Raw genomic sequence first — 25,690 nt, forward strand, 5'->3', positions numbered from 1 at the left:
TTAATTCAAAACTTTGTGAGACAGGAAAATTCCAGTGCATGACAAATTGCGCTATTTCAGTTCACAAGACCTTTATTGCAGATCCTGGAGTTCAGGTTAACAAAGATATAATGATAATAATCAGCTATCATACATGATAAGAGGAAATGAGTCGAAGGAAGAAGGTATATTATAGTTGATGGATAAGTGCTATCTTATAAATGACAGAGGTTTGTATCCGACCCCAAGGACTAGCATATTTATTAATTGCTTTTGACTTTTTCATTCACAGGGATGTTTATTGTTGAACAGTCGATCTAAACCGCACTGTACTTTTGAACTTCCCATTCTAACGGGAAGACCTTGTCAGAGAGAAATCGGAATTTGCACAGATTTGAGAAGTGATGTAAGATACCACATACTGTGTTTTACAGTCTTTGAAGCTCAGACCCTCCCCACATATAACACACACATCATTCCAACACTCACAAAGCATAGCTGTGATGAAAAGCTCCACTGAGACTGAAATTATTCAACCAGTGTCCCAGACCTCGCTCATCTTCCCCCTCACCAAAAACTTCCTCCGTGAACAGGGAAGAGGTTTGGCCACACTGAGGGTCAGGAATCATTCTGATAGCCACATTATTATTGACTAGGAAGTGGGACTTGCAAGTCCTTCTAAGCTCATCAGGGCACAAAGATCAGTTTTTATAACATTTGCTCTCAATTAAGGGGCGTCCTTTTCTTCATTTCATATCCATATGAGAACATCATCTGACTTGGTTAGAGTTCTATGTATCATAGATTCTCACATGAAATAAAAATTTCTATTGTTAGAAAAACAGAAAGTATCCTTAAAATTTCTATCCCCAAACTCCTCTTCCTTCAATTTGTTTGATCTATCAAAACTGAAGCATGGCTTAACGGAGGGTCAATAGGATTCTGTTTTAGAAATACCATCTTCGCTTCTTTAGCACAAGGATATCTTACATTGTTGGCTGCTACCCTCAATTTGCATGAAGTAGTCTCTAATTGACCCCTGATGTTAGTTTTAAAATAACATATCAGAATGTGAAAGATCTTCCTTTCATCAGAGTGAAAAGAACCCTATAACAATGAACAGAATTTCATTTTCCATTAAGATAGTTTGAACTCTCTGTAATTAATGACTGGACTTAAAAACAACAACAACAACAGCAACAACAACAACAACAACAAACTACTCAGATATTTTTCCAAGACTCACAATCTGAATCCTTCTCATTTCGTCAAACCTCCCACTAGACAAGTAGGAAAGACAAACAAAGCAACAGACCCCTGGGTTGTCCACACTGACAAGATTGCAGACCCCGGGATTAGAATATTTCATCCCCATATCCAATGTCTCCCAGAAGGACATTTAGTAGGAGGAAAGAGGAAACATGAGGTTAGGAACTTAGAAAGATTGGGCAGATAGTCAAAGCCCTGCATAGATGAGGCAGCCTGTAATTCATTAGCAGAGCATCTCCCAGGGGCCCCTGCAAACATCCTACAGCAGCAAAGACCACAGAAAATCCTGACAGTCGAGGCTTGCATCATGCCTGCACCCACTGCCAGCCAGGGTGTTGCTCAAGGTGTGTTGGAGAGAGTCCAGGACATGCTGAAAGTGTAAAAGCCTTACATCAACATTTGCTGAACTGAATACATGGTGAAAAATACCATTGCCATGACTGTTTCACACAAGAGTCAGTGTGAGAAGGGGAAGGGGCAAGAAAATGTGTATTGTGACATTTCAAATGTCATTGAAAATTGATCAGATGAATAAGGGATTGCTTAGCAGGCGTAGGGTACCAGCGGCACGCTTCAGGACAGTAGAGGGAAAAACCCTTTGCTTTTAGTGAGAACTTACTGAAAAAGCCCAAGGATTTCGTGTTTATATTTACCCCAAAGGTAAATATCCTAAGGATGAATATAATTTTGTGGGTGAAAGATGAATTTGTTTTGACATTGCATTTTCAGTCTGTTAAGGAATAATTTACTAATCTCTGGCTGCATTTGTTAAAAAAAATACTACACTAAACTTCTGAGAGTTCACTGGATGCTTCTGAGCCTCAGACTCTCTGACATCAGCAGGATAACAGTAGGCGTGATCAGGAAGGGCCTTAGAGATCATCTCATCTAGTGGTGCTCAATCCCAGCAGACACAGTGCCCCTGGGAATTACATATTTTGTACCATCCTCTTTATTAGCTGAAATAAATTCACAGATAGTTTCCACCTGCACACATCATTTAAAAAATTTTAACAGACACCCTAATTATCATAAAAAGGGGAAATAAAAGAAATAGTAATTTATTATAAAACAACGTGCTTTTCAAAATGTGACAATTTAGGCACAACCACTTTAGAAGATACTATGAAGTAGTCTGAAGCTTGCTTCCACTTAGGATGAAAGAGCGTGGATGTAAATGAAGATAATATTCAAGTGTATATTGTCAATGCCTCCTCTCATATTGGCGTTTTAAAATATGAGCTAAACAATTATATTCTCATGAATATTTAGATTTATCATGAAGGTGATAATGTAAAATGTAGTTGTATTTTATTAGCAACTCAAACACCACAAGAACTTTACACTTTTGGGGAAAACAATTATATTAACGTTTGATTAACATAATTTATATTTTCATACAAAACAGAATTGGCTTCTAGACTTAGATGCTAACATATAGGGTTTTCCCCTACATGTGGAGACATTTCCCAGTGAGACAGTCCTATGTGTAACAGAACATCAGGCACCTGGGGCCAGGTCTGTTACATGCCAGACTCATGCTCTTATCTCAGATCTTTGTGGGAGTCATAATTGTTCCTTTAATTTTCTGAATATTTCTGTACCCAGGTTTTGAGAGCTATAATTTTAGTTTAGTCTTCTCAATCTACAGATTTATAATTGAGGCACCTGAGAGGTTAAATTCTTTGTTCAGTATCACACAATGAGTTTGTGCCAGAATCAGGACTACTTCTTATGCTCATGGATTGATTGGTCCTTAATCTAATCGATTTCAAAGTTTCTATGAAATTTATATAGTGGTTTGAACCCTTACATCTACTTTGTTTTCTTCTATCCCATAGTCTTTCCCTTGGGCCCACCCAGTAGCCATACTATCTCCCAAACACATTGTCAATTTGCCACTTTGGTATTGTTTTTCACATTTCCCATGATCAAAGTGTCTTCTCTGGTCATGTTTTTATTTTTCAAATATATTCTGTTCCATGAAGAATTCCCTCGCACCCAAACCTGAAGTGGTTAACTTTTATAAAATTCCTTGCTTGTCAAATCATTGACTTGCACTATTTTGTGAGTGTGATTACCGAGTCAACACATTGTCCAGGCCTCCTGCTTTGCCTGTGTTCTGCCCACCACTTATCACAATGAGCTAACACAGAGTAGGTACTTGGAATCAGTTCTCCGTTTTTATTGTGGAATCACTGCAGTGTACTTAGTCCTCACCCAAAGGAATGTGTATCATTGAAGTGAACTCGACGTGTTCATCCCTGAAGCACAATGTTAGGCAACATGGCTGTGCTGGGGAACATCTGGGAAGAAACAACAGAGACATCAATCTGGCTTGCAGTGGTCAGGAAATGAAGTGGTTCATTCCTAGCAACGGCCCATTTTGTATTTTGGAGGCAGAGATATAAACAATGGCAGGCTCTGTTAAAAGCAGCTGCCGTCACAAGTCTCCCAACAAGCTTCATATGTGCAAAGTACAGGAAGGAGTCCGGGTACCATATTGGGCTTCTCAGTCACACACGGGGAATGGAGCAATCACTGTCAGTAGTGTCATCTTTGAATACGATGCAGGACAACGCATTCATATCCCACTCGCCATGTGAGTGAAGGTGGAAGAGAAATGGGGTAGGGTCACTGACACCGGCTGGTCATTTGTTAGGCTGTTTATGAACCCTCAGCAAAATCTGAACTGAGATTTCATCCTTGAACAAAACAAAATTTTAAGTTCAAGTAGAAAGTAGCCCTCAAATGAAATTGTCACCAATTTTATATTATATCTAATTTCAGCCTTTATTTTTTTCCAAGTGTCTGCTGATTTGTTGTCAGGCTGTTTGGGTTATCCCCTTCTCATCTGAACGTTTTATTGTGAAAGTACAAAATATGAGATCTCAAATGATGTATTAGGCATATAAGTAATCAGGGGGAAATGTAGTTAAACCCATGTATTCTTTGGAAATATGCATAAATATTTACAAATTATAGAATTAAATCCAACTTTTTTTAAAAAAATGAATTATATCCCAATTTCTTGCAAATGAGAAATATCAAACTTTGGAAAGCAGTAAGACAGTAAAGCAAAAACACTAAGAAAATTGATTCACAACCCAGCAAAGCAATTTCACATAATTTTCACAATTTCTCTCTCTCTAACATCTTTATAGACTTACACATCTGAAATGCATTTTTCACACTTGTACATAATTTTGATATTGATTTTGACAAGTAGCTGTGCTTCTGGACAGAGGTGATGTCAAGTCAATGCTTTCTTAAATGTTAAAGACACCATTCATCATATTTCTGGCTTCTTGGGTTTGTGATTCATAGTTCATGATACTGAATTTCCAAAGTTTAATTTTTGACATATTTTTTTACTCTTCCTAGAATTTGCCTCAATATACATAAATAAAAGCAGAGCTTGTCTGTCATCAGCCTGGACAATGACTAACCCGGCAGAAGTGATCATCTCTGGACTAGTCAAGGTCATAACGCTTTCATTATTACTGCTTTGTGTGGTTTGTTTAAATAGAAAATTCTATTTGGAAGAGATACTTTTAATTTAGAAGATAAATATTTAAAATAATTATATTTGGCTGTTGCATAGCTTTAGTAGCATTTTGCATTAACTGAATAAACATCTAAAACACTAGAGAAAATGATACAGAGGATGGATAAACTTAGAATGGAGAGGGTGGGAAGAGGATACATTATTTCAGGAGTATGCATGGTGATCCCTAAACATAATAAAAAACTATTGTTTTGTGTTGTTTTTAATTAGAAGACAAAGGTTAAACATGATTGTCAGTGATGTTGTTTTCTATTCCATCAGTGAACATACAGTCATTATTTTTTGGGGGGGCTCATTCCCACTCTTAAGTGTCTATAGCTAAAGTGATGCACTCTAGCATTCCATGGAAGTTCTGTGAAGTAATAACAAACCACAGGCCCTGTCTTGTCACACAGAGCTGCCTGTGAAGGGGGACGCACACAGTGACTTCTCTTGATGAATTATTTCTCCTGATGAATAAAAATCCTCTTCAGAGGCAGGTACAAACTTGTTGAACAATTTTGATCGAATCGATTGACTCCATGAAAATGGGCAGACAGTGTATTTTTTTAAAGCAACATAAATTCCTTTTGACTCGAAACAACTGGTCATTTCAATCAATGTAGGTAAACCATGTGTATATTTAGACAAAGATTCATAGAACCAGGAGGTGGGTTCTGAAGGGAGCACACATAGAAATCAGCTGAGATGGATTCCCACAGATCTTAAGCTGCTAGATCTGTCTCAAGGTCCGGGCTTACTTTCAAGAGTGACAAGTACACATTCCAGAGAAAAGTAACTTACAAGAATATTATGTGGGCTGAAAAGAAAACAAAATGTCAATTCTCATTTACCAGTAATGTTAGCCAGGGCAAAGGAATTTGGTACTTCATACTCCTTTGACCTAACTTTTCAATATAGATTTTCAAAATGATTTCTATGGGCAGCCCTGGCCAGCTTGCTCAGTGGTTGGAACCTTGTCCCATACACCAAGAAGGTTGTGGATTCAATTTTGGTCAGGCTATGGGTTCCATCCCAGGTCTGGCGTTTATGGGAGGTAACTGATGGATGCTTCTCTCTCTCTCTCTCTCTCTCTCTCTCTCTCTCTCTCTCTCTCTCTCTCTGTAAATCAATTAAAAAATGATTTCTGTGAGCAGAAAGCATACTAAGAAGGATTAGTGACAATTCTTTTGTACTCATAAACGAATCACCTGGGTCAATCTCTGTGACCATCTAATGCATGGGACTGTACCAGGCTCAGAGTTCTTCACAATGCTCCAGGCACATGACCCATAACTGAGGTCAAAGACATTTCCCAGGCCTTGTTCTAGGTGATACAGTGATGTGCAAAGTATCCTTATTAATATAATAAGACTCCTCATTAGTCTAGAGAGGGCTACGTATTGCTTTTTTCCCCCCAACCTACCCTTCAGCTTCCTTCTAATATACAATTCCACATCTGTCCCTCCTCAAAATGAGCTTATTTCTTTCCCTACTCACCCTCTGTCATTTCTTGCCTGCCTAATTCTTTCACTCAAAATTCTACTTATCCTTTTAGACATCTCAAATGTCACCCTTATCAGGAAGGGTTCATCCAACCTTCCAACTAAATTTATCTCTTTAAATTGTTCTTTCAATATCTTTATGTTTGACACATTCAATTAGTGTGCAAACATTTCAGGGAAGGAGGAAGATAAAAATAAAGTTTTATCATGTATTCAAGATTTTTAACAGTACTTAATAACTTTTATTGCTTCTTATACTACTAATAAATATTATTAAAAATGAAAAGAATGGTATTTCTACTAATCAGGTATATATACTCCCATTATATTTATCTATGTGTGTGCATACATATTTAGATACATGACATTTTTTACACAAATGAGACCACATGATAAAACTGTTTTTAAACTGTTTATTTTTGGTATACTGATATACACTATACATAGTTCCATGTTTAAAAAAATATGTCTGTATTGATTTTTTTAGAGAGAGAGGAAGGGAGAGGGAGAGAGAGATGGAAACATGAATGTGAAAGGGAAGTATTGGTCAGCTGCCTCCTGCAGGCCCCACTGGGGATAGAGCCCACAACCTGGGTATGTACCCTGACCAGGAATCAAACCGGTGATCTTTGAGGTTACAGGATGATGCCCAACTGAGCCACACTGGCCAGGGCCCAATATCCTCTTCAAATTAGGTTATATACTTTTTTACACCTTTGCCATCAGTTGGGGAATACCATTATGCATTTATTTGTTTTACAATGTGACTATACATTTAAAAATGTGTTTGAGCATTTTATTTATTTTTTTCTTATTTTGAAAATTAACAGTTATTATTCTTTGTACATTTGAAATAGCAAGTGTTGGTCTCATTTTTATTGATTTGGAAAGCTTTTTTGAATATTAAACTGATTGACCATTTGTTTACCATTATACAATATTGCAAATATTTCCCTAAATGTTTTTTACCTTTTTTAAAACTCTACTTACAATTGGATTTTGTTGTTGTTTTTTAAACAGATAAGGCTGAACAATAATACCTTATATTCTATTTTATAATATTTGCAAATGTTTTTATTTTTATATGCAAACAATGTTAATCTGCTTAAGTTTTTAGCAATGAATTTTTATTTAATTAGCTGGCATGGAAAACTAATAAGCATTTGGTCTGCTTTTCTGGTAAAATTATATAATTGATGCCAACCTGTTTTTTTCTAGGAGTCTGGACCAATTAGTAGTTGTAATTAAAGACAAAGATAATGAGTTAGGAAAACTTGGATTTTCTAATCATTTGCATTTAATTTTCATGATTAAACTCATGTCATAAAGCAGGAATTATGAAACAGTGATGGAAAAGAAATATGGGTAAATGCTATACTTTACAACCCTGTGAACATAAATGAAATCTCGAACTAACATTCTCCCAGGCGAGTGAAGGACCTGGTGCCCTGGTCCTCCAGGGTCTTGGGAGCCAAGTTTTCATGCAGGAAGAGGTGAGGCTGACTTAGCCTCCTGAGTGTGAGAGGCAGAGAACTAATTTAGGGTATTTGGAGATTTAGCCATGTGTGTGTATTTGTGTGTGAGTGTGAGTGTGAGTGTGTGTGTGTGTGTGTGTGTGTGTGTGTGTGTGTGTGTGGTGTGAGTGTTGACAGTGGACAGGGGCTAGTCTCCAGTTAATTGCAAAATAATAGATCATATTACTTGTCTCTCCTTCCCTTTCCTTTTGCTCTTTCCATGTTACATGGCAGCCAGTGTAGGAGCAGCTTGGGTGGTAATTAGGCTGTCTCTGCCCACCTTAATAACTGCTGCGGGGGACCTAGCTATCATATAACCCTTGTTTAGATCTCCCCAGTGTGGGATTTGATGCTAAGCCTTCTAATGGACAAATAATAAACTCTCTTGGGAAGACTTCTTTTTCTTGCCATTACTACAGCATGAGAAGTGGTTTTTATTTTGCCTTCACAAAATGATTCTTACTCAAATGACCTCTGTATCTTCAGCCATAGCTCATTGGGCTAGGTCTTTTTTAAGAAAAAGCATGACAATTTTTTATCAAAGCACTTATTCTTATCTCCTAAATCCCCAACAAAGCCATTGATCTGTGCCAAGTCATAGTCAGTCTTTTCATTCTCATCCTCTCTCAGCCTCAGATGATTTGGAAAGGAGCAGGATCTGTTTTCTTTGCATTCAACTGGACGAAATGTCTTAAAAATAAATGTGTCAGAAAAATACTTGTAAGGTGATTAAATTCCCGTAAGTACTTTGCATTTGATTTGTGAAAAATATGGGTAGAATTTGTTTAAATAATACATTTAAAATTGGATTGGTTAATTGTCCAAGAAAATTCTCCTGCAGGTTTATTTTATATAAATTGTGAATGGCTATGTCCAAAGGTTTTTTGGAACTGCCCAAAAGTTTATTGGCAGGAGCCAGTCCAAATATTCATATGGCATATAATTAAATTCTTACAACACCAAAGTTAGAGTTATATTTCTTCACCTGTTTTTGTTTTTTGTTTTTCTCATCTCCAGGATTTTTACAGGAACCCTTGGCTTCTTGTTATCATAAAAGAAAAAAAAAAAAAAGGAAAAAATGGGGTGGAGAATGCTACTAGCCCATGGGAATGATGGAAAAATGTTGATGTTCGGATGTTAGGGAGAGTTCAGTCTGAGGCAGTTTAAGGCAAGGGGCTTTCTCAGGGCTCCTAAACCTCACCTTGGGGATTTCTGCCTGTATGTAGGGCCTGCTTTGAGTCCAGTAGTCTCTCCCATTTTCTGTGGTTTTGCTTTGCCTGGTTTGCTACCTGTGGTCAAAAGTGTCCTGAAAAATATTAAATGGAAAATTGCAGAAATAAACAATTTATGTTTTAAATTGTTTAACATTTTTAGTAACATGATGAAATCTCTCACCTTCACACGTCCTCCTGTCGGGACATGAATTATCCCTCTGTCCAATGTATCCACACTGTAGACATTCCACGTCTGTTAGTCACTTAGCCATCTTGCTTTTTAAATCAACAGTCACAGCCTTGCAGTGCTTGTGTTCACATAGCCCTTATTTTACTTAACAATGGCTCCAAAATGCAAGAGTAGTGATGATGGCCATGCCAAAGAGAAACCATACAGTGCTTCCTTTAAGTGAAAAGGTGAAAGTTCTTGACTTAAGAAAAGAAGAAAAATTGTATGCTGAGGTTGCTAAGATCTACAGTAAGAACAAATCTTCTATCCATGAAATTGCCTAATTTATAAGTTAAACTTTATCATAGGTCTGTATATATATATAGAACAGACATCTTACCTTATAATAGACAAATATGCAAATTGACCGCACCTTCGCTACGCCCAAGCCACACCCACCAGGAAACCGTTACAGGGACGCTGGGGCCGGTGGCTTTCCGGGCGCCTGCTCCGATCCCAGGGACCGGCTGGGGTGCGGTGCGGCGGAGCCCAAGGACCGGAAAGCCGCCGGGGGCTTTCCGGGCCTTGGTCGCCAGCTGCCAGCCGGGTGCGTGCTCCGATCGGAGCAGGGACCCGGCTGGGGTGCGGTGCGGCGGAGCCCAAGGACCGGAAAGCCGCCGGGGGCTTTCCGGGCCTTGGTCGCCAGCCGCCAGCCGGGTGCGTGCTCCGATCGGAGCAGGGACCCGGCTGGGGTGCGGTGCGGCGGAGCCCAAGGACCGGAAAGCCGCCGGGGGCTTTCCGGGCCTTGGTCGCCAGCCGCCAGCCGGGTGCGTGCTCCGATCGGAGCAGGGACCCGGCTGGGGTGCGGTGCGGTGGAGCCCAAGGACCGGAAAGCCGCCCGGGGCTTTCCGGGCCTTGGTCGCCAGCCGCCAGCCGGGTGCGTGCTCCGATCGGAGCAGGGACCCGGCTGGGGTGCGGTGCGGCCGAGCCCAAGGACCAGAAAGCCGCCCTGGGCTTTCCGGGCCTTGGGCGCCAGCCGCCAGCCGGGTGCGTGCTCCGATCGGAGCAGGGACCCGGCTGGGGTGCGGTGCGGCCGAGCCCAAGGACCGGAATGCCCCCTATCGCAGGGACCCGGCTGGGGTGCGGTGCGGCGGAGTCCATGGACTGGAAAGCCGCCTGGGGCTTTCCGGGCCTTGCGCGCCAGCCGGGTGCCTGCTCTGATGGCAGGAGCGAGCCGACCTGGGGTCTGCTTCTGCAATCGGGTTGCAGGGACGCTGGGTGCAGCTGAGCCCAAGGCCACCGCCCAGGGCCAAGCCCGGACCCTGAAAGAAGGTAGAGGGCAGTGGCCACAGCCAAGGCCTGGGTCCCCGGTGCCGGCAGAAAACTGGTGCAGGCAGCCAGGTGAATGAAGGTCTATTGCACGAATCTTCGTGCAAACGGGCTACTAGTCTATATATAAAAAAGCTAAGTGACCGGAATGACTGGACGACTGGTCACTATGATGTGCACTGTGGCCTGCCAACAGGCCTGATCAGGGGTGGGCAGCAGGCCAACCTCCCCAGGTCCCTCCTCCAGGTGTCCCTGTCCCCAATTGGCCCACCCACCTCTATCGGGGGGGCAAGGCTGGGGGCCAACCTCCTGCATCCATCCCCTATTCCCCCCGCCCCCCACCCCCTGCCCCCTGCCAGCCCAGCCCCAATTGGCCCCAATCAGGGCAGGCCAGCCAGACCTCACCCATGCACAGATTTGTGCACCAGACCTCTAGTATAGATACAGTATAAGGTTTGGTACTATCCAAGGTTTTAGTCACTCACTGGAGGTCTTCAACCATGGTTAAAGAGAGGGGGTCTACTGTATTGAAATAAGAAGTAAGAGATTGACATTTTCCCCATAACTATAGCACAAAATTCTCATTGAGTTTGACTTTTTATGTATTACAGAAGTCACTTTGCTGTTACTGTGTTTTGATTGTAATAGGCATACTTGACTCCGAAGCTGAGCATGGAAATCAGATCCTACGTGAAAAGCTCTGAGAACTGCTGGTAGACATGAGCTAGTGTGCACACACACCCACCCTCACACCTGCTCATGCTCACATATCTTCAATTCCTTAAGAAGCATCAGTCAAGAAAAATTTCAGTAACAACTTAAATAGTGACTTTGAAGGAAGGGAGTCATGGTAAACACCAACCTAAAAGCATGAAATATCAGATTTAAAAATTTTTATTTTAGTAAGTTTGACAGATGTCCTTAAACTGCATTTCCATAACAGAGAAGTAGAGTCCTTTTGAGAAGACAAAAATAAATACTTCATTTTCTTATAGAGCAAGAATATAAGTTAATCAGGCCTATTACCATAAATGGAAAACCTCAGTAGTTTTGCAAATGCTAGTGGGAAAGCATAGTTTCTTTGCATTTCTGCTTTCATTTCTATGCACTCTTCCTTCTTTAATTTATCATTTAGATATTTCATAAAACCTAACACAAACACCTAAACATTTTAGTATCTGTTGATTAAGTCATAACATACATATTCAGGCAAATTGAATAATAACTTCGTTTAATGAAAGTTCTATAGACTGAATAATTGGGGATCAGAACATATTTTCCCCTTAAGAATGCTCTCACAAATAAATTAGTTATTTTTAACATGAAATTGATGAATATTTTCACTAAAAATTGAAAAATTCTTAATCTTCATGTGGAGCCATTTTTATTAAAGGTAGAACTACCTGCAGTAGTGTTATACGTTTATGAAGCAGGGGTGGGCAGCAGGCCAACCTCCCCAGGTACCTCCTCCAGGTGTCCCTGTCCCCAGTTGGCCCACCCACCTCACCTCAGTGACATTTAGGCAGAGGCATAAATACCTACACAAGGTTAAGACATAAAAAAATTATAGAATATTGTTAGTTCAGTCACAGTAAAGCATAACAATGTCAACTTTCTTGGAAAGGAAGAATGCAAACATTAATAATTATCTAACATCTTCATGAGGAACAGAATCAAAAGAAAGTGTTCTGGACAAGGAGGAAAAGGGAGGAAGCCGAGTAGTGATATAGTGTAAGAAAAATAAGGGTAGCCAGATGCAGGGTGCATTCACATCCTAAGATTTGTGAAAGACAGTAAAGGGGGTAGGGGGAGGTGCAAAGGGTAAAGGGGGCCAAATATATGGTGATGAAAACACATAATATATATATTATATTCAATTTCTAAGGTAAATTTTCTATGTTATGGGCCTGATTAAAGAAATAAGAAAAAGTAAGCTTATTGTGGTTACCTAATCTCTGTTAGGCATCCATATGATCTGGTAACAAGCCTTCTATTACATGTGAGGATGGGCAACACTTAGTAAGGCTGTGAATAATCTGAATATATATGATTGCTTGTTAGCCAAGATCTTTACTATATTAAATTATTTTCTTAAATTCTAAGGATATAAACTGTAGTAAGAACAGAATTCCTTTTTGTAAATATATAGTACATACTTGTTTTTACCAATTTTTATATTTCTAGTTTTTCTAATCCTCTTCCTAAATAAGCAAATTAATGGAAACAAGAGTATCATTGTTCCTTTTACACAGTACGTTAGGCTCTACATCACCTAGGTATCTGCTCTTGTGCCCCACAGTTGCTTAAATTATTTTTCAGTCACTTGGAATTAACTATAGCTTTTTATTTTGCAAATGTCATTAATTTGATTGAATTGTGCTTTCTAATGGACACACTTTTCTGTGGCTTATTTTTTCCTTCTCGTTTACCACCTTGCCTCCTCTGCTAACTCCACCCGCTTTCATCACCATATATTTGACCCCCTTTACCATTTCTACCTCCTCTCACCCTCTTCCCCCTGGTAACCAACATGAGTTGTTGTTTGCTTGTTTGCTCATTTGTTGCTTTGTTTTATACCCCACATGTGAGTGGAATATGGTTCTTGACTTTTTTCATCTGACTGATTTCTCTTAGCTATGTTAAAGAATGCTTTGTTCAAAAAGGCAGTGGCTATCAGGCCAGCACATACATTATTGCCTAATTCTTTCTCAAATCTCCTGCAGGTTTTTCTTACTGATCCTCTCCTCTATTTTCAGAATTGATCTCAGGAGATACCAGAACATGTATTTGCTAAGGGATGAAAATCTAGTTCTCTTAATACTTTCAAATACTGATGGTTTCCTCAACCTCTTTGAGACCTCATCTTTCTCCACCATGTTGCCATATATTTACTCCCAACTTAGCCTTTTTTCAAGTTATTTGTGAAAGAGGAGAAGATGAAGTGGGGGTTTCTGCTTCTCATACATTGTCTCCAGACTAATTTCACTTGCCTTCCCACTTTCAAAGCATTTGCATAAGAACGACAGATTACACATCACTATATATTAGTATTTTTATAATTCAGAATTATTATTTGACTACTAAACCAGGAGGCTGAGTTTTTTTTAATTTGTGAGGTTAGTTGAGGATTTAGTCACTTGCCCTGACTATTACATCTTTGTGCCACTTTATAATAATAAACTGCCTCAGCCCGTGTGAGGGTCCTAGACTCATGTTTAGATTTGTAAGGTAATAAGTTCAAGGAAACCTTATCTGAGGTCTTTATACTCAAACCACTCTGCCTCAGTGTTTATACTTTATACTAAACACGTCTAGAATATTATACATTTTATACTTCTACATTTTTACAACGTTTTAATGACAAGGAATGCCACATCTGCACATCTGAAGATGGCACTTACTTCCTCTCATACTTTTTATGACATCTTCATATGTTTAATTAGTTTTGGCACATCAAAATTCATCCTTCTTAATAGAACATGTCAATATTTCAAGACTGTGGGTCAAGTAGTGATTGTAATTCTGATATTTTTGTAATAAAAACCTTTCCAACAATAATAAGGAGATATCAGCTTCAGTTTATAAGCCAGGTAAATATTAACTGCTAGAGGTCTGTAATGTTTCAAAGCATTATTATTCTGCTTAAAACTGAAGATAAGTAGAAAACATAAAACTATCGGGGGCGGGGGGGAGGATGATACACTTTACACAGGAGAACAATGATTCAATTATCAGAAACTATGGAGGATGATTCAGAAGACAGTGGAGAAACATCTTTAAAGTGATGAAAGAGAAATGGACAACCTCAGAATACCATATCCAGTAAACTATCCTCTATAAATGAAAGCAAAATAAAGATGATTCCAGATGGTAAAGTTAACTAAGGTTAATCCCCCCCCCCCCCAGCAGACTTGCAGTAAATGAAATACTTGTACTTACACAGTGTAAGTAAGATGATGCTGTGACTTGTACTGAAACTACCAAATGTTAATGATAGTGGAAGGAAATTAAAACTAAAATAATTTACACTATTTCAAAGTCCCAGACTTGTACCAGGGCAAGGGTTGACTAAATATGGCCTGTGGGCCAAATCTGGCCCATAGCTTGCTTTTGTAAATAAAGTTTTATTGTAACAAAGCCATGCCTATTTATTTACATACTAGAGGCCCAGTGCATGAATTTGTGCACTGGTGGGGTCCAGTCAGCCTGCCCCCGATGGTGGCCGTGGGCGGGGCTGGCTCGGGGGAGGGGGCGTGGGAGGTTTTGATCAGGGTGAGGGCACCTGCTCAGGGGCGTGGCCAGTCAGGGGGAGGGGACACAGGCATTCTGGTCATTCCAACATTCGGTCAGTTTGTATATTACCAATTTATTATATACGATTGTCTATGTAATGGCAAAGTTGATTAGTTAAGATAGAGACCATACTGCCATCAACACAAAATATTTACTTTTTAGTTCTTTGCAGAAAATTTTTCTAACCTTTGTTCTAGAGTCCTTGACCCAACTGACTTCCCAATCTGTCTTCACACCAGTGTGAGCCAGAGTATCATCATAACTCTGGGCCAAATGACACTAGACCCAGAGAAGAGTTTTATTCTCACTTTAATATATTTTTATTGATTTCAAGGAGGAAGGGAAAGGGAGAGAGAGATAGAAACATCAATGATGAGAGAGAATCATTGACTAGCTGCCTCCTGCATGCCCCCTACTGGGGATTGAGCCCACAACGTGGGCATGTGCCCTGACTGGGAATCCAGGGAATCCAACTGTGACCGCCTGGTTCATAGGTTGATGCTCAACCACTGAGCCACGCTGGCTGGGCTTATTCTCACTTTAAACTGAAGTCCACCTGCCACCTACTTATCTCATATTCCTGTATTGACCTATTCTTAGGTTGATGTAAACAAGAATTTCCTTTCCCTTGAGGGGAATCTCATCTCTCCACTTGGAACGTGCATGGGCCTGATGGAGTAGTCACCTAAGTCAGGTGCATTTGAGCTTGAAAACACTACACTGGTTTATCAACTTTCAGCCACAATGAGGCTGTTCGATCTTCAGCCTCGTCCCTTTTCAGTCTCTCCTCTTCAAAGATTCAAAAATTCTTGGAGTCCACAGTCTTGTTATACATAGAAAAATATACGTTTTTCACACTCACAAAGTCATACTGTGTATCTTCACTGTGCAGCACACTCATTTTAACAAACTTGTTCACATTCAAAGTTACATAAGTTATTTAGCTACACCTACCATGGGGTGACTCTCCAATAGGCTCAGCACATTGTTAATGCCTTGGCAAAACTGTTGGGCCTCTCAGGGCAAAGAAGTTATTTTTCCATATAAAGCTAGGGCTGCAATCTCTGTTGCTCTGATTATATTTGTCATTTTACAATATTGAACTTTTCTCTGAGGACAGTCCAGTGGCCATTTTCACTGCCCAGCCCAGGCTGCCGCACACAGGGATTGTGGTCTTTATACTACATGTTTCTCCTTTGTCATATACCTGGTCTGGACACATAGGTCTGTTACAGTCGCATGGTATATCTCAGCCCCAGGATAATTGTGTGTATTTTTAAGTAGAAGAAAAATATTGTTTTCACACATTCCTTGAATTCCTTTCCCATGAGGGAGACTCCTCATCTTCTTAAATCTACTCCAACTTAGCAGAGCCACCTTCACCCATTCATCTTTGTATCCTTGGAAAACAGCAAAAGTACATTCATTAGAAACACTTAATTTTTTTTCTTTTGGTTCTCAGGGAGTATATAATTGCATTAAATATTTCTCAGTTCATGGCAGACTCTCATCCTATGGGTTTCTATGTTATTTTATTTTTCCTTTTTCTACAGACCAGTATTTTATGTATAAAAAATATATTTGGATATATATGTATATTCTTATAAAATACATATTATTTTTATATGGGTGGCTTTTATTTTATAATGTCATTGTGTTATAGAACTTTGTTTTTTCAGAATAGTTTTAACGTAATGCTTTTGAAGATATATCCATATTTGATGTATGCATTTAGTAATATTTCTAAATACTGCATAAATCAAACAGTATATAAGCATGTACCATATTTACTTCCAATTTTATTTTTATGAACACTTGGGATGCCCCTGAACAACACCTGATAAATACTTTTGTTCAATTCTTTTATGTGTATACCCCAGAGTGGAATTCTTGGATCATGAAAGCAACAGAAATTGTTCTCAGGTGGGGTCTTATTAGAAAGCAGTTAATAAAATTTCCTGTTTCCAAATTGATATATGTTATAATGTGTTGTCATAAAGTGGTATCTTATTGTTATTTTAATTTATTTTTCTCTGATATCTAGTGAGGCTAAAAATCTCTATATATTGAGTGTTTATGCTTTACCTTCTGTGAATTGTCAATTTATATCCTTTCTTGATTTTTGCATTTCTTGTTTTTCCTATTCCAATGTCATAAAGATTTTCCACTTATGTTATCTTCTAAAGTTTTACAGTTTTGATTTTTAAATAAAAGTCTATGATTCATTTTAAGTTAATTTTTTAAAGGGTGTTTAGTAAGAATATAGGTTTATTTATTTTCCTCACAACTATCTAGTTTATAGTTTTATTTTAATGTATAGTATGGTTTTGATATCAGAGTATTAATGGCCTCATAAAATGAGTTTGAAATTATGCTCTCCTTTATTTTTTGAAAAGGTTTGTATTATTTCTTTCTTAACTATTTGAAAAAATTAGTGAATGAAGCCATTTGTGTCCAGCATTTGCTTTATGGGAAGTTTTTTTGTTTTTTTTATGAAATCAATTTATTTAACACTAGAGAAATAATCAGATAATTTATATCTTTCAAGAAATTTGTCTTATTGAAGTTGACAAATTTATGGGCATAAATTTGCTTGTAAAAATATCTCATTATTGTTTTAATATCTTTAGGATAAAATACTTTATTATTGTTTTAGTATCTTTAGGGTAAAAATCTTTCTTTCATTCCACATATTGTGTTTTTATTTTATTTTTCTAGGTTAGCTAGAGATTTTACAATTTAATGATTTTCATCAGAGAGCCAGGCTTGATTTCACTGAATCGCTCTATTCTTGTTTGTTTTCTTGATTACTGATCTTATCTTTAACATTTCCTTTCTACTACTCACTTTGAGTATAATTTTCTTATCATTTTTATTTGTTCTTTGAGGTGGAAATGTATATTATTGCTTTTTACACCTTTCTTTTAATCTAATTTAATAAGCATACTTATTTTTGTAATTATGTAATATAAAGAACCACTTTAGCTATTATCCCATTATTTTTGGTATGTTGTGTTTTTATCTTTATTCAGTTAAATAAAATTTCAAATGTACCTTATGATATTTTTTCATCTCTGGATGATTTAGCATCTTTTAATTTTCTATTTGGAGATTTTTCACAATATTTTTCTCTCATGATGTTTTGTTTAATTCCCTTGTATAATTTGTATAATCTCAGATATTTTATGTAATCTCAATTAAATTTATTGAGACTAGTTTTATGGGCCAGAATGTGGCCTATCCAGATGAATGTTCCATGTGTGCTTAAAAAATGTTTCTTCTACTTGCAATCGGCTGAATAAATGGCCTAAATAGTCATAATCCTTGATACCTGTACATGTTATCTTATTTGGCTAAGGGTTTTGTAGATGTGATAGAATTAAGGATTTTTGAGGTGGGGAGATTACCCTGGATTATCCTGGTAGACCTAATATAATCACAAGGGTCCTTATAAAGGAAAGATAGAAGGCAAGAGGCTCAGAGAAGGAGATCTGACTACAGAAGCAGAGTTTGGAGGAATGTAATTGTTGGCTTTTAAATTAAAGATTAAAGAGGGCTATGAGTAGAGAAATGCAGGCAGCCTCTGGAAGCTAGAAAAGGCAAGGAACTGATTCGTCCCTAGAGCCTCCAGAAGGAATGAAGGCCTGTCAACAGCTTAATGTTGGTCCAGTGAGAATCATGACCTCCAGAAATGTCAGATGATAATCTATCTCATAGGGTAGTTATGAGAATTAAGGGAAATTATAAATGGAACAAAAACACAGCCCAATTTCTGCTACACGTAAGTGTTCTGAAAATACAGGTTTCCTTTGCTCTCCTCACATGTTGAAACACAGCATCATCATGGGGTTCTAATCAGGGTGAAGATATAATTGAACAATACTTTGCAATGATAAACCTTACACCAGCCACAGAGGCTGAGTAACCAGGGGCTGCTGTAATGATCTGGGTATGAGATCCTGGACTAACGGGTAACAATGGGACTAGAAAGGAAAGACAAGCCCAAGAGATATTTCAGAGAAGCTGGTGAAATATTGTTTGTGGAGTACAAAGGAGTGGCAAGAGCCAAAGATAACTCCTAGCAAATATGTCCCTGCTGAGATTAAATTTAAAAACACTCATTAAGTCTTTAGGATCTAGGAAGAAGATTATCACTAGATAAACCCATTGTCACCTCTAATTCTGAGCAAATGTGTGAAGTCTCTATTGCTAGTGCTCTGGAATACCATTCTCTCAAGAGTTTTTCTCTGATAAACTCTTGGCTTATATGTCAACGAATATTAGATATGTTCTAGGACAGCATTTTCCAAACTGTAGTCCATGACCTATTAGGTGTCATGAAATAAACTTGGTAGTATGAACATGTCATTTTTTTAAATGTAATAGAACAGGATAGAAGAATAGAGAAAATATGTGTATGTGACATGTAGTGGTAGATTATTTTCTTTTTAGTGTGTGTGTGTGTGTGTGTGTGTGTGTGTGTGTGTGTGTTGGATTGCAATTCAAAATGACTTCCTTGTGGGTCACTGTCAAACATGTTTGAAAAACCTAATGTTAGAGGCATCCATCTATTCATACTCTTTTCAAGTCAGAGAGGTCAGACTCCAGGGCAATTGTCATCACAAGTTTCTTTCATTCTTCACTGCCAGAGTTTGATCTCAGGCTAGAAGAAGAGTAATAACCATTTTAATTTGCTATTAATTGACTTTTATAAGGCAAATCCACTAAGATATGGGTTTATGAGTATGCCTTCAGATAACCTGCTAATCACTTTATAAATAACCATTTATTTAATATTCACTTGAGAGATGCGTTCTACTATGGATAATTTGGTTATTTCATCATTATAGTGTTCCAAGGCTTTCTTTGTAGATCTTTAAGTCACCATAATTCCAAAATTAACCAATTCTACCAGTATCCAAACTTCAGACATGGTTTTGTGATAGGCAGGCTAGACTTTATTTATGATGAACTTTGGTGAAATTTCAGTAGCCAATATTTCACAAATTTTGGTAAGGCTTGTAATTCATCAAAGGGTAGACACTTTCTTTAGGTCATTAAAAGTTAAGCCCCAAAGTTAGCATTTGGAGGTATAAAATAGTTATAAAGAAATCTAAACTTCAGAGTGCCTAATATCTTTTTATAGATCATGATTCACTTTATGGAAAGATAGAAAGTTATTTGAAATAAAAAATAACTTGGATACTAGTTGCAATCACTTGAGAAATTAATGATAGCTTAAAGACTTCTTTATAATATAAAATTAAAATGAGTAGTTGATAAAATGCTATTTGAATAAAGATTGGAGCACTTTAGGAACTCTCACAAACAAAATGATTGATGTAGTGTTAAGTTTCATTTCTAAAGCAGCAAGGTAAGTTTTAATAAGATAAAACAAAATCTCAAATTTAAAATGAGTCACTACTTATTCAAACTAACTACAAGCAATCTTTAAAAAAATTATTTTTTATTGATTTCAGAGAGAAAGGGAGAGGACGAGATACAAACACCAATGATGGGAGAGAATCATGGATTGGCTGCCTCCTGAATGCCCCCTACTGGGGACTGAGCCCACAACCTGGGCAAATGCCCTGAATGGGAATCAAACCATGATTTCCTGGTTCATAGGTTGGCACTCAACCACTGAGCACACTGCCCAGGCTACACACAATCCTGATAGTAAAACAGTGCTAGATGATTTCCTCATTAATTTTTATTTATTTTATATTCATATTCCTAAATATAATACAGGATACAATTTGTTACTTTATAAATTATCTCTCCCTTGTACCTGGGGAGAATTTTCCTATGGAAGACCGTGGATGAATTCTTGGTCATATATGATGTGAGATTTTTCTCATTTCGTGGGACTTAGTGTTTTGAGTCTTCAACTTTTCCATTTTGAACAAATTTCAAAACAAATCAATAGACACATTGGGACATTGGTTATTTTGGGCTAATGTTGGGTAAATGAATATTCCAGGAGATTCTGACATTGTGCCAACTGTCTTTAAGTCTAAGTTATAGTTATAGAGTCATGTTTTTAATGAAACTTTCAGATTTGCCAAGAGAACCTTTTTTTTAAAAAAAAATATTGTTACACATTACTATAATCAAAGGACTTGTCTACAGAGAGGTTGATAGAGGGCAGTCAAGTCTTTTGCACTGCATAAATTATATCATTAGGTGTCTTAATATGGATTGACTTGTTCTCAAGACCTAAAAACTAAACACAGCAGAGAGCTTAATCCCATGACAAATGAAAGTTCTGTGCAAAGATCACAGACAGCATATAGCAAATGGAATTTCTGGAAACCACACTGTCCTCTAATATAGACCTGATAAATGGTCATCTAAAGCTGTAATTTGCACAAAAAAAAAAAGAAAGAAAAAGAATTTAATGTTGCTTCTTCAGGATAACAAGAATCAAAGAAAAAAATGTAACATGTACATTAGAAGCAGAAAAGATTAATGCATTCAATTTAATGTTCAATGCAGACATTTTGGGGGAGGGGAATAAATGATGAAACCAGATTTAACTTAATGCTTTTGGCTATTCTTCCTGAGATTCTTGTTGAAAAAAAAAAAACTTCTGTATTACATGAGATAGCTATTCAATGCTGCATTTAAGGTAAGACCAAATCGCTGTGGCTTAAATATGGAGAGGTCCAACTGTAGTGCTCCTTCAGTTTTTCTTCCCCAAAAAACAATTCTTGCAATTGTATTTTTAAAATAACATTACTATTATAAACAATAATATATTTTGTTGAATAATAATAATTGGTAGTATGCAAATAATAGGAGTAAGATTTTTAATTTTTAGTGGTAATTTAAATCAGCCATACTGGTCAAATGTTAAAGAATTATCATTATGACTAATTGCTGAAAAGATTTATATCAAATCAATTACCCAGCTGAACTGGTTCATTAGTCCGCAGTCTATTTGACTACTGGGGAGTGTAAAAGGAATCTCCATTTTTCTCTCTTTTCTCTTTGGCCCTGCCCCCAGTACAGTCCCAGGTGTGGAAGTATATAGTAATAGCCACAGGTATGTGAATCCCCAACAGAAAATTCTTCTCTAGATAAAGAAGCTGAGGAAAGAGTCCCCTGTTGTGATTCAAAAATTGGAAAAGGAAAGAAACTAGAATACCCAAAACAATTTTGAAGCAGAAGGAAAAAAAAATGAGATAACTCAGAATTCCCAATTTTAAAATTTAATGTTAAGCAACAATAAATGAGAGAGCGTGGTATATATGGAAGGATATATACATCACTCAGTGGAGCAAAATAAACAGTCTAGCAATAACCCACATATGTATTTTTACTCTATGTAAATTAAAAATAAATTATAAAATCAAAAGTTACAAAATGTCTATAGCATCAGTTTTATATCACTGTATTGGAAGAATGAGGGGAGGAAAAATGTCTGTGTGGTGAGAGGTGAAGTTAAAGAGATAAATCTTGATCTTCTGTTATAGGTAGTTAATAGATAATTTCCAATATGAAAGAATTAAAAATCATCATTTTAAAGCATGTTATTTAGAAATGTGGATATATATATATATATATATATATATATATATTATATATTATTATATATATAAATATATATATCATATATAATAAAGAGCTAACATGCAAATGGTCATCATACCATCACGCCGTCACACAGTAATAGCTCAGACACTCAACAATGGGGAGAGAGGAATGGGGACCAGCCAGGCTGCGGCCTGGGAGAGGGACAAGACACCCGCCCTGCGGTCCTGGGTGCCAGTGGCTGCGTCTGCACCTGTGGCCCGGGAGAGGGACAAGCCCAACAGCTGCGCCTGCGCCTTCGGCCCAGGAGAGGAACAAGCCACCCACCCAACAGCTGCATCTGTTGGGCTTGTCCCTTGTCCCGGGCACCAGCAGCTGTGGCCCGGGTGAAGCCACCCACCCACAATCTCCTGTGGCTGTGGCCGGCCCGGGCGAAGCCAGCCCGGGTCCTAGGTGCCTGTGGCCAGCCAGGGGGAGGGAAGCCTGGGTCCTAGGTGCCTGCGACTGGCCAGAGGAGGGAATCCTGGGTCCTGGGTGCAAGGCAAGGCAGAGGCAGTTAGGGGCAATCAGGCCAGTAGGGGAGCAGTTAGGGGCAATCAGGCAGGCAAGCAGAGGTAGTTAGGGGCGAAGAGGCAGGCAGGCAGGCAAGCAGTTAGGAGCCAGTGGCCCTGGATTGTGAGAGGCAGTTGGACATCCCCCAAGGGGTCCTGGATTGGAGAGGGTGCAGGCTGGGCTGAGGGACCTCCTCCCCTGCACGAATTTCGTGCACCAGGCCGCTTATATATATATATATAAATATATTTATATATATATATATAAAACAGGAAAAAAATGGTTAAGAGTTAAAGTGGTTGTTTCTGTGCAGTGGTATTCTGGGGTAGGGGGACAAGCAAGAATTGTTGTTTGATGCTGTATGGCATGTATGAGTTAGGGTATAGTTATGTGTAATTGTTATCTAATACATAATATAAAATAAGTGGGATTTTAGAGGGTGGGGAACAGTTTTGGCTATGAAAACAGGAAGAACAAAGACCGGCTCTATCTAATTAGAGTTCTTAACTTGGTGGTAATGATGGGTCTGGTAGGTCCAGGGGACAATGAAGGAAATGAGCTGTCTAGAAGGGACCTATGGTCTAGGAACAGTAGAACAAGTGATTGGGTTAATCTTGAATGCCAGGGTGTTTTGGATTTAAAAGTCTGGAGGTATTGAACTCAGGTGAAAAGTAACTGACTCCACCTATGTGACCTGAGATAGATCATTTATCCTCCTGGACCTCAATTTCATAACTATAAAAGCAATTATCTTCATCTTCTGATTCTATGATAAAATTAGAGTTCCAGGATGATTATTCTGTAGCAGTGGGATCGGGAGAGATACAAGCAGGCAGTCTAATTTAGAGTCATTATAATTATCTGTTTTAGAGGCCTAATGTAAAATACTAGGTATTTATTTTGAGGAAGAGATGAAAGATAGCAATAATAAGGAGAAGATTCTCAAACTCACTGGTCTCAAGATTCCTTTAAAACACTTGTTTTTAATTATTTAAAATCCCCAAGAGCTTTTTAAAATTGGGGTTATATTGATCAATGCTTACTGTATTAGAATAAAGCACAAATGTGCACAATCCCACACAATTTTGCATTCCATGTCATAGGGCCCTTGGGCACCTCTTGTGGCTTACCCATAGATTACATGTTGAGAACCTCTAAAATTTGAGGTTAGAATAAATGTGCAAGGCAAATCTGACTTTGCCAAATTAATTTGGATTGGTTCTGAAAAAATGAACTACACACTTTGGTTTGATGTTGTCAAACCAAGAAAAGTTTTTGTTTAAATGATGTCACTGCACTAGATGACCTTTAAAATCCCTTCAAACCCAAGGTCATATTATTCTATGATTCATCCTTATTGGCTAGTTAGACTGTCCTGATTTCATTTCTATGTTGCACCACCCTTACTTCACTAGAATTATGTCCAATTGGCCTCATGTTTATTCCCCAGAAACTAGTCATAAATTTATCTTCCAATTTTCTTTGGTTAATTTGGAAAATGTCTAGTGAATTAAAAAGTCAATTTCCAGGGAATAAAAAGCAATGGCAAATAGCTTATTTATTATACACATACATACTTCTATGAAGAGGAACAAGAGCGGAAGTATGTTTTGGCTAAAGTACTGCATTTTTACAATTCAAAATCTTTGTTAGCTAGTAAATTCCATTATTTTTTCTGATATCACTTTTCTAATAGAAAAAGATTTCCATTTAAACAAATCTTTATCCAAGTGTACATACCAATTGAGCAAGGTCTTCTCTGCTTGGGAAAGGCTACCGTGCCATGAATCAGCATGCGCACATGATTGCAGGAATACCAAGAACGAATTGTGACCTTGAATACATCATGCATTCTCCAGGACTTTAGAAAAAATTTGGAGGCAGATAACTCACCAAACTTCAAATTAGTGTTTATGTAACACAAAACATCCAGCTGATCATTAGGAAATGCAGTACTAAGTGTGGATTTTCCAAATATAGAAATGTTTGAAATTGGAAAAGAAAAAGTTCAGACCTTATTTTTAAATTTCAGGGTTTATTATTGAGACAGAACCCACATCTCTGAGAATAGTAAAATGTAGAATTTGTAGGTTTGCTGGGAAGAAAATGAAATTTATATAAGTGAATAACAAGCCTGATTCTCTGCCTAAACTTTCTCAAAATGAAATTTAGTTTAACTCCAAACTGAAGTCAGCTAATTGTCGTGCTATTATCTTTTGAATTGTCTTCTGCTTTATCCTCCTTTCTACCTAGCTTAAAATTCTCACTATGTAAAATTCCTGGTGAAATACTCCTTTGTACCCTAGACTGGAATGCTAGCCCTTTCTCATTAATGAGGATAGATCAGGGCTTTAGTGAATCAAAGTCTTGTTTCTGAGGGTAACACACATACTTAAATGTTGTTAAGAGGAGAGAGAGCCTACCTCTATCCTCCAATCTCCCCTTACATCCCCCCCCCCCCCCCCGCCACACACACACACCTCCTTTCCCCAAAAAGCAAGCCTGAGTGCTTCAAGTGGCAGGAATACACTTAGGAGTATCTGGCACAAGCCTACCATCAATACCTGAGCAGTGGCGATGTCTAGGACAGACATTACCTACCCGATGTCTTTTCTACCATCAGTCTAAAGGTGAGGGTTACTGTCTGTCTTTTACAGATAGGGAACCTTAGTTTGGTACATGAGAAAAGTAGGCCTGTGTTCTCTTTGACCAAGTCACTTGTACTTTCTTCACTGAAGGGTGATGCTGACCCCATTCCTAAGTAATGGTTGAATTGACAGATA

General features: G+C 38.1%; 1 long non-coding RNA gene across 1 annotated transcript in view; it reads left to right on the forward strand.

Annotated features, from left to right (window-relative positions):
• The first annotated feature begins 313 nt into the window (after positions 1–313).
• Positions 314–25,690, forward strand: part of LOC114230446 (uncharacterized) — a 36,701-nt gene continuing 11,324 nt past the window's right edge. Inside the window, exons 1-3 of the long non-coding RNA XR_003616337.2 lie at positions 314–385; positions 4,633–4,730; positions 5,212–5,295. This is a non-coding gene — a long non-coding RNA (uncharacterized LOC114230446). The remainder of the gene's footprint in view (positions 386–4,632; positions 4,731–5,211; positions 5,296–25,690) is intronic.

Source organism: Eptesicus fuscus, chromosome 10 (genome assembly GCF_027574615.1).
Source record: "Eptesicus fuscus isolate TK198812 chromosome 10, DD_ASM_mEF_20220401, whole genome shotgun sequence".
Classification (NCBI taxonomy): domain Eukaryota; kingdom Metazoa; phylum Chordata; class Mammalia; order Chiroptera; family Vespertilionidae; genus Eptesicus; species Eptesicus fuscus.